The sequence below is a fragment of the Schistocerca gregaria genome, chromosome 1 (assembly GCF_023897955.1).
Source record: "Schistocerca gregaria isolate iqSchGreg1 chromosome 1, iqSchGreg1.2, whole genome shotgun sequence".
In the NCBI taxonomy this organism is placed as follows: Eukaryota; Metazoa; Arthropoda; class Insecta; order Orthoptera; family Acrididae; genus Schistocerca; species Schistocerca gregaria.
In genome coordinates, this window is record NC_064920.1 from 384650051 (window position 1) to 384660284 (window position 10234).

A 10234-nucleotide genomic window follows, 5' to 3' on the forward strand; every position below is an offset into this window, starting at 1 on the left:
ATCCTAGTCAGAGACAAATCTTTTCCCCGCCACTGTAGAAGGCACAAAAGAATGGTAGGAGCACGCTAGCCAGGTAGTGGCACCGAATCTAATATAATTTACGGCTCCCAAGTGCCAGGTTCCGAATCAGTTGTCCTTCGCAAATTTTCAGAAAAAGTTTTTAGAACAGCTTCGAAAAAAATTTTACAAATCTATTGTCGGCTGGTTAAAATCTTCTCCAGTTATTATGGTGTGGTAATGGGGGGAAATCGGTGCGTGTGAGGGACGGGGGTGTCGTCGGCTTCCCGACCGTGGGCTTTGCGATCCTTAACATTAGCATGGTGTTTCCGACAACAAAGAACTTAGCCGTGCTTTTCCGACCGCAGAATTACAAGCCAAGATAGTGGGGAAAGCTGTGGTCGGAAATATAATGGTGCGAAATTGTTTGGTCGGAAGTGCATTGGTACTGCGGCACCAACAAAAGTATAGTCAAGTCCACGGAGCCGTGACGGCGGAGGGGATCTTCGGAGTGAAGGCCACAAAAACAAATAAAGGCACTCCACATTGTTGTTAGTGGGAACAGTTCCTTTTAGTGGTTGGGACTCAATTACACTTAATCACGTATAACGATGGTGAGAGCTATTGACATTTTAAGTTACATTCGACGTCGGAACACACTGAAAGTGCAGAAAGTTGTGTTGAGAGGGTGAACTAGCCTAACATCGCAGTTAGACACGCCCATTCACTACATGGAGCGGGGTGCTTAGAAGGAACGTCGCTGTGACATAGTTGGCTCTACAGTTCAAATGAAATAAGTTTGTGGTTAATAGATATCAGTGACGGGTAAGTGCTGCCCACATGCCATCACTCAACACTTGACAAGGCTCCATGTGCGCCAACAGAACAGGCATCACAGAGAGAAAGAACTGCGACTGGCTGATAGCTAATCCCTACCACTCGATATACTGAGGGATCAATCGTAAAAGTTATTCTAATCGATGTCTCTAATTGAAGTCTATGCTGATGAACTCTACTGCTCTCTTCTCTCTCTCTCTATGTTTTTTTCTTTATAGGCAGCCCCTAGTTAAAACGGAAAAAATCAGAAAGCTACAAGGTCTTGTAACAAAAACAGACGCCATTTAAACGTTACCGTAAGAAAACCCACCAAGAAAAAAATAGGGAGTCGGCATAAGTATGAGAAGGAATATTGCTGAAACCATCATAATCGTGTCGAATATATGCCATATATCTCTTGTGAGAGACTTACTTGCGCCCAGATAGGAAGAAATGCTAAATCTGCCCGTAAGAATTATTGCCCATAAATCACGTTGCTTTTAATGGGCAATCAACATTTTTTTTCTCATTGTTAAAGGTTCTTCTAACATATTGTTGTTGTGGTCTTCAGTCGAGAGACTGGTTTGATGCAGCTCTCCATGCTACTCTATCCTGTGCAAGCTTCTTCATCTCCCAGTACCTACTGCAACCTACATCGTTCTGAATCTGTTTAGTGTATTCATCTCTTGGTCTCCCTCTACGATTTTTACCCTCCACGCTAACCTCCAATACTAAATTGATGGTCCCTTGATGCCTCAATACGTGTCCTACTAACCGATCCCTTCTTCTGGTCAAGTTGTGCCACAAATTTCTCTTCTCCCCAATTCTATTCAATACCTCCTCATTAGTTATGTGATCTACCCACCTGATCTTCAGCATTATTCTGTAGCACCACATTTCGAAGGCTTCTATTGTCTTTTTGTCTAAATTAAGTAAATATTATCGATCTTTCTTTTGAAACCACTGTTATGCGAAACGCCGCTAATCGAAATATCTGGCTATCTGGGGACTCTACAGGCTATTGTATCGACACATCATTCAGCGAAGTCCTTCATACGCGTAGCCCGTAACAGACTTTTAAAAGTTAAATATGTAATATATTTCTTGTTCTAATAGTAGGCCTACACTAAAGTGGTTCGACAGCAACGAATTTTCTGTGGAGCTGATACAGCTATCGAAAGCACATTCTTTCAGGAGTGCCACTGTGATTTGGCCTACATGTCAACTACTTCTTGTCGACAAAGGCGTTTCGTAAATATCAGCTTTATGACGACGATCACCAGCTTTATTAAAATGCCAAACCTGGGTGTGTAACGCATATTATTGAGTTATTGGGTGGATATCTGCTCTCTGTATCTAGATGTGCATAAAATCTTGGAATAAAACTGATTGTAAATAAATCCTTAGTAATCGTTAATATTACATTCAAAGATGATTACTCTTCCTTTTTGTGAATGTTTGCCTCCTGCTCTCCTCCTCACAATGGATGGTATACATTTACTACATCGACAAAAGGTGGGACTCTCTGATTAATTACATACGACCTCCTTCAAAGCGCATAAAATACTGTTCTACTATACAGAAAAACTTCAGCCTGTTTCTAGGATTTTAAAAAAGTTTCGAAACAGATTGTTGAAACAGTCTTCTTTAATCACACACCTATACTCCGCAAGGTACCTCACTGTATGCAGAGGGTACTTCGGATATCGCTACCATTCCCAGCCTCGCAGCATTATACTTCCACCGCCCCCTAACCCCCCCCCCCCTCCCCTACTCTCACATCCTCCGTTCCATTTACTGTTCCATGCAAAAGCTGCGTGAGCGGAAAGAATTCCTATTGTAAGCCTCTTAACATGCGCTAATTTCTATGATTTTCCCAATGTGGTCACGTCGCACGAAATATGTGGGAGGTAGTTATCTGTTGTCCAACTCTTCCAGGAACTCACACTCACGGAATGTCTTTGTGTACTAAATCTTGACTGCTGTGACTGACGAGCAATGAAATGTTGCGATGACTCAAGTTAAGTACCGAAGGAGCTGCCACGATGTTCAACATCCTGGATTTGTGTAGGACAGTAGCGGTTGCCAACGCTCGATTCTTCAACCAGAGTTAGGCCTTCCGCGGCTCTTCTAAATCACTGGAGCTGTATCCTAATACAGTTTCCTCCTTCATCCCCGGTCCAACGACCCTTTGCCAGTAGGACGTTAAACCCTAACCTTCGCCCGTCTCGAGATAACTGCGGATGTTTGACCGCAGAGTTTGACTGGGACGTGCATCTGTTTGAGCACGCTGCGGCCGGCAGTCACATGCGCTCTCTCTGGACTGTACGTGGCCGAACAACAAGCCTCCTTACCGCCCTGTCTGTCTCCTTGGCCATGGGTGTCAATGGAAATTAAATCGAGAGAGGAACAGATTCAAAAATTGCCATTTTTGATACTGGTGTAACTAAATCGGTGAGTTCGAGACTATATAGTGGTGTCTTAAAAAATACATTTCACAGGCATTATACAAAACTTACTGAAAGGAAAACACTCATAGTTATCCATTCAATGATTTTTAGATAGATTACTTTGATACCGAAAAGGCAAGCATACTTCAATTATGTATGCTGAGTACTTATTTTTTTATTATTATTATCATTGACGTTTAGGTTCTAAAAGAAGAGGTGATGTACAACAAAGGGCATTTCAAAGGTTTCGCTATAGCTTGTCTTTGTGCCTATGTTACTTTCATATTCTCATAACTGGCTGTTTTCCGGCTCAACAGACCAAGTTGTTTCGGAGAAAAGGATGGAAGATTGGGCTTAAAGTCCCGTCGACATCGAGGTCATTAGAGACGGAGCATCAAGCTTGGATTGTCTCAAGGATGGGGAAGGAAATCGGCCGTACCCTCTCAAAGCAACCCTCCCGGTATTTGCCTGGAGCGATTTAGGGAAATCACCGAAAGCTGAACTCTGGATGGCCGGATGGGTGTTTGAACCGTCGTCCTCCAGAATGGGAGCCCAGGGTGCGAAACAGTGCGCCACCCCGCTCGGTAAGTGTTGCGAACTTCTTGGGTGTTTCCGCCAGGACAACCGCCTAGTCGTCTATTTACGGCCTGAATTTTTTTCTGTCTGGTGTACCAAGCTGTGTTATTCCTGCTTCCTTCATGTCTTTTTTGCTGCAGATATTTTAACTATCAGTAAGACTATGGATATCACCAGTTTGATTGAATTAGCTGAAATTACATCCGTACTATGATTAAATCCATCAAAGTGTTACTCATGAGATATTTTTTGATTCCAGTTGAAATAATGTTAGGTTGACACACAAAATTAAAAATCTGAAATAGGAAAAGAATAAGTAAAAACGAGGAAGACCTATTGGATAGTATCAATGGTAATTAAGATAAAGTGTTAGATTAATACTCCTCCGAAGGTAGGAATTTAAGGAGGTGGGACCTGGATAAACTGGCTAAACCAGAAGTTGTACAGAGTTTCAGGGAGAGCATAAGGGAACAATTGACAGGAACGGAGGAAAGAAATACAGTAGAAGAAGAATGGATAACTCTGAGGGATGAAGTAGTGAAGGCAGCAGAGGATCAAGTAGGTAAAAAGACGAGGGCTAGTAGAAATCCTTGGGTAACAGAAGAAATATTGAATTTAATTGAAGAAAGGAGAAAATATAAAAATGCAATAACTGAAGCAGGCAAAAAGGAATACAAACGTCTCAAAAATGAGATCGACAGGAAGTGCAAAATGGCTAAGCAGGGATGGCTAGAGGACAAATGTAAGGATGTAGAGGCTTATCTCACTAGGGGTAAGATAGATACTACCTACACGATAATTAAAGAGACCTTTGGAGAAAAGAGAACCACTTGTATGAATATCAAGAGCTCAGATGGAAACCCAGTTCTAAGCAAAGAAGGGAAAGCAGAAAGGTGGAAGGAGTATAAAGAGGGTCTATACAAGTGCGATGTACTTGAAGACAATATTATGGAAATGGAAGAGAATGTAGATGAAGACGAAATAGGAGATACGATACTGATTGAAGAGTTTGACAGAGCACTGAAAGACCTAAGTCGAAACAAGGCCCCGGGAGTAGACAACATTCCATTAGAACTACTGACGGCCTTGGGAGAGCCAGTCCTGACAAAACTTTACCATCTGGTGACCAGGATGTATGAGACAGGCGGAATATCCTCAGACTTCAAGAAGAATATAATAATTCCAATCCCAAAGAAAGCAGGTGTTGACATGTGAAAATTACCGATCTATCAGTTTAATAAGTCACAGCTTCAAAATACTAACGCGAATTCTTTACAGATGAATGGAATAACTGGTAGAAGCCGACCTCGCGGAAGATCAGTTTGGATTCCGTAGAAATGTTGGAACACGTGAGGCAAATCTGTCCCTGCGATTTATCTTAGAAGAAAGATTAAGGAAAGGAAAACCTACGTTTCTAGCATTTGTAGACTTAGAGAAAGCTTTTGACAATGTTGACTGGAATACTCTCTTTCAAATTCAGAAGGTGGCAGGGGTAAAATATATGGAGCGAAAGGCTATTTACAATTTGTACAGAAACCAGATGGCAGTTATAAGAGTCGAGGGACATGAAAGGGAAGCAGTGGTTGAGAAGGGAGTGAGACAGGGTTATAGCCTCTCCCCGATGTACCATCACTTGGCGAAAGTAACCTTCGTAAACTTTGGTCTTCCAATAAATGTACGGCTTTCATCCTTCTTCGGTTAACGCTCTCCATATTATGTACTCATTAGACTAATCATTGTATTCAACAGACTCTCTAATTTCTCTTCACTTTCTTTGAGGATAGCAATCTCATCACGGAATCTTATCTTTGATATCCTTTCACCTTGAATTATAATCCCATTCTCGAACCTTTCTTTTATTCCCCGCCATTGCTTCTTCGATGTTAACTGTAGGAGGGAGGGCTACATCCCTCTCTTCCAGCTTTTTAATACCATCAATTGGGCGAAAGTAAGCTTCGTACACTTTGGTCTTCCAATAAATGTATTTGCAGACAACGCTATAGCACTGACGCCTCCAGGCGTGCACTGGAACACTCACCCTCACACTTCGCTCGAACACGCGATCTAGTGAGTATTTGTATGGAGTGTAGCCATGTATGGAAGTGAAACATGGACGATAAATAGTTTGGACAAGAAGAGAACAGAAGCTTTCGAAATGTGGTGTTACAGAAGAATGCTGAAGATTAGATGGGTAGATCACATAACTAATGAGGAGGTATTGAACAGAATTGGGGAGAAGAGGAGTTTGTGGCACAACTTGACAAGAAGAAGGGACCGATTGGTAGGACATGTTCTGAGGCATCGAGGGATCACAAATTTAGCATTGTAGGGCAGCGTGGAGGGTAAAAATCGTAGAGGGAGACCAAGAGACGAATACTCTAAGCAGATGCAGAAGGATGTAGGTTGCGGTAGGTACTGGGAGATGAAGAATCTTGCACAGGATAGAGTAGCATGGAGAGTTGCATCAAACCAGTCTCAGGACTGAAGACCACAACAACAACAACAACAACAACACGTGGAGAAACAGTAATAAACTTTTAAAAAAATACTGTATGTCCCGTCGGACTCCACAGAGCTAAACCTGTGGTGTAGCGGACTTGCGGATAATCATTGCGAGAATTTTGTGATGAACATAACTTCCATAAGTCTGGACTGCAGAGGGGACACGTGCTCCATTTTGCACCCTATCTGTGATTCTTCATCAGTAGTGGTTTGCCCACAGGCTCTCAGTATAGTCGCTCAAAATTTTCTTCACTTAGACTCTGTTCCAAAATTAGCGCAAGGAGGACTGTGCGTGAAGCGATCAACGAATGTGACAATAAGGTTCTCCAGCTTGAAAGAAAATCCCAATAGTTCTCGGTCTTATGTAAAGTCAGTTAACGGATCGAAGGTATCTATGCAGACACTGTGATCGTAATGCTTTGAAGCAGAGAACGACATAGAAAAGGCCGAAATATTAAACATCTTTCTCGAAAACTGTTGCACAGAGAAAGATCGCACTGTAGTTCATCCTTTAAATCGTCGCACGAATGACACAACGACAGATATTGAAATAAGTGACGAAGGGATAGAAAGGCGACTGATATCGCACAACAAAGAAAGGTCACTGGACGTAACGAGATACCAATTTTTTTCCACATAAAGTACGAGAAAGAGCTCGACCCTCTTCAAGCAGCTGTGTACCGTGCGTCTCTACAGGAGCGAGGCGTTCTTAATGACTGGAAAAAGCACAGCTCATTCTCGTTCTGAAGAAGGGTCATCGAACAGACGCACAAAACTGATGTCAGCCTGTTGCAGAATTTTGGAACACGTTTCATGCTCGCGTTATTATGCCATTTATGGAGACCAAAAATCTCATCTGTAGGAACCAACATGGTTCCCGTAACGAATCTCCGTGTGAAATCTATCTCGCTCTGTATGTCTATGAGATCTAGAAAGCAGTAGATACAGGCGCTCATGTAGGTGCCGTATTCCTTGACTTCCGGAAGGCATTCGATACAGTTTCGCACTGCCATCTCGTGAACAAAGAACGAGCCTACGGGATATCAGACCAAACGTGTGACTGGGCTGAAGATTTTCTAGCAAACAGAACACAGCATGTCACTCTGAACGGAAAGAAGTCTTCAGACGTAAAAGCAACTTCGGGTGTGACCCAGGGTAGTGTTATACGGCCATTACTTTTCACTATATATGTATGATCTAATAGATAACGTCGCTATTTCCTTGAGGCTCTTTGCACATGATGCTGTTGTATGCAGAGAAGTAAAACTGTACTGAAATTCCGGAAGACCTGCAGAGGATCGCCGCTTAGGAGTGTCATCTGATCCTCAATATAAACATATGAAACGTATTGCGAATACACAAACAGAGAGACCTTATATTGTATGATTACACGATTGCAAAATAATTACTGGGAGCAGTTACTTTAATAAAATGTCTAGGAGTACGCGTACAGAGAGATCTGAAGTGGAACGAGTACATAAATTTAATCGCGAGTAAGGCAGATGCCAGACTGAGGTTCATTGAAGAATCTTCAGGAAACGCAGTCCATCAAGAAAGGAAGTAGCTTACAAAAAACTCATTTGACCGATTGAATATTGCTCTTCAGTATCGGATAAGTACCAGATAAGACTGATAGAGGAATGAGAAGATCCAAAGGACAGTGCATTTTGTTCCAGGTTCAAAGTTTAGAGGGCGTACGTTCCTCGAAGAGTCAACTAACAAATGTAGAAGAAAGGCGTTCTACATACGAGGCGTGTGAGAAAGGTAATGAGGCAGATTTTTATGTACCAAAGTTTTTATTTCTTTCTGACAACACTATTGTCGCCGGCCGGTGTGAACGAGCGGTTCTAGGCGCTACAGTCTGGAACCGCGCGACCGCTACGGTCGCAGGTTCGAATCCTGCCTCGGGCATGGATGTATGTGATGTCCTTATGTTAGTTAGGTTTAAGTAGTACGTGGGTGAATGGAGAGATTCGATTCCATATCGCAGACAGCATTTCTTCCAGAAAGCCAGTGTGTTGGTATTAGGATTTTGTACATTTGATATTCGGTATGGTCTTCCTCCAGCCAACAAAACTTTACGCTGTTCTGTGGAAGGGACTTCAATCACTGGTCGCCTGCTCCAGTGGACCAATACACGTATACTTAATGGGATCACCAGATATGGTTGGTACCAACACGCAGACAGTCATTGCTTCCCGATATATTGGAAGAGGGAGAGGTGGTAAAATCTTATTGAGTTCTCTACCAACTGACGTTAGCGAAGTTTTTATAGTTTCTAGTTTTATTCAGTTGTGTGATACAAAAAAATAAGACTCGGGCACCATTAAACTGTCATATACGATAAAGGAGATTAGGTCATGTACAGGAGAGATATTTATAGTCAGTCATTCGATATCGATTAATTGTAGGGCTTATGCTTTTGAATTTCTTCGTGCAGTCCATGTATACTCTGCATAGTTACTTCTTCGTGTACATTAGTGTGCTATTTTTCTCGTTGTGATAGTTCTCTACCTAGTCAGTGAGGGACAGGGGACTAGATGGTCCTCTAACTAATTGATCAAAGCTGTCGAAGCGTGATGGGATGTAGAGATAATTAGAGGTGGTCTGTAACGTGGCTGGGGGGACAGCTCTTACTCGGTGTTGGATTAAACGCTATATATCGAAGAATGGAAAATTCGTGGAAATACAGCAGGAAAGCGATTATGTGACGACTAGGGTGAGCTCTAAACCGTTTCTTCTAAGTAATGTGGATAAACATATTACAACCTTTCACATACGTCTCGCAAAGTGACTGCACTGAGAAAATTATGCGCCAATACGAATGTTTCTACAGAGAGACAGTCAGCAGCAGCAGAAGTTCCATCTTTTGTTTTCTCGATAAATAACAGACTTCTGTAACTTCTCTGTGCCTATAAATGTATGGTCTGACATTTTAATAGGTGTGCTAAGCTTACATCTATATGCTTACTTCGCAAGCCATCGTACGGTATGTGGCGGAGGGTATCTGTAGCTCCACTAATCATTCCCTTTTCTATTCCACTCGCAAATACAACGAGGGAGAATCCCTATGAGCGCTAATTTCTCGTACCTTATCTTCGTGGGCTTTAAGTGAAATGTACGTTGGCGGCAGTAGAATCCTTCTGTGGTCAGCTTCAAATACCAGTTCTCAATAGTGTTCCTCGGAAAAAAACATCATCTTTCCTTCAGCGATTCCCATTCGAGTTCTCGAATCATCCGTCCATTAATTTGGCGGGAGGTGAGAGGAAAGCTTCTATAGGGCTGTACTCTGAGGAAAACGTAGGTCTGCAGACTCGTACAGTTTCGGATGTGGTGGTCAGTATACTGATGTATTGTTATTGTTCACTGTGTCAGCCTTTCCAGGATATTTCGAAAACACAATTCAGAACGTTTCTGTTTGCTGGAGGGACGAGGAGGTGGGGAGGCATATTGTTCGATATCCCGGTTTTTACCCCAATGACGTTAAAGGGCCGAGCCCTTCTGGGAAGGATAGGACAACTTTTGCGAGTCTGGAATCATTAACAGCAGTCTGTCAGAGGAAGTGTTTACCTAGCCTGTGGGAAGCCTCCAGAGACACCATGGAAGCATCTGTAACGGTTACCTGGTGAGTGTAATCCGATTCCAGGAAAAGAAAACTACTCACCATGCAAAGGGGTTCTCATGATCAAATTAATTAATTAGCCTATCAATTTAATATCAATGACGTGCCGCTGGGCGGGTGGAAATAGTGGTGAAAGTACCAGAGATATGATTGGAGAGCTGGAGCATTAATCAGGTGTTCTTCCGTTGCGGTGAGATCTTTTAACCGAACATATACAGGGCGAGACGATCATTGTAATAAATTTAGTTGTATTATCTAATTTAGAAAGTGA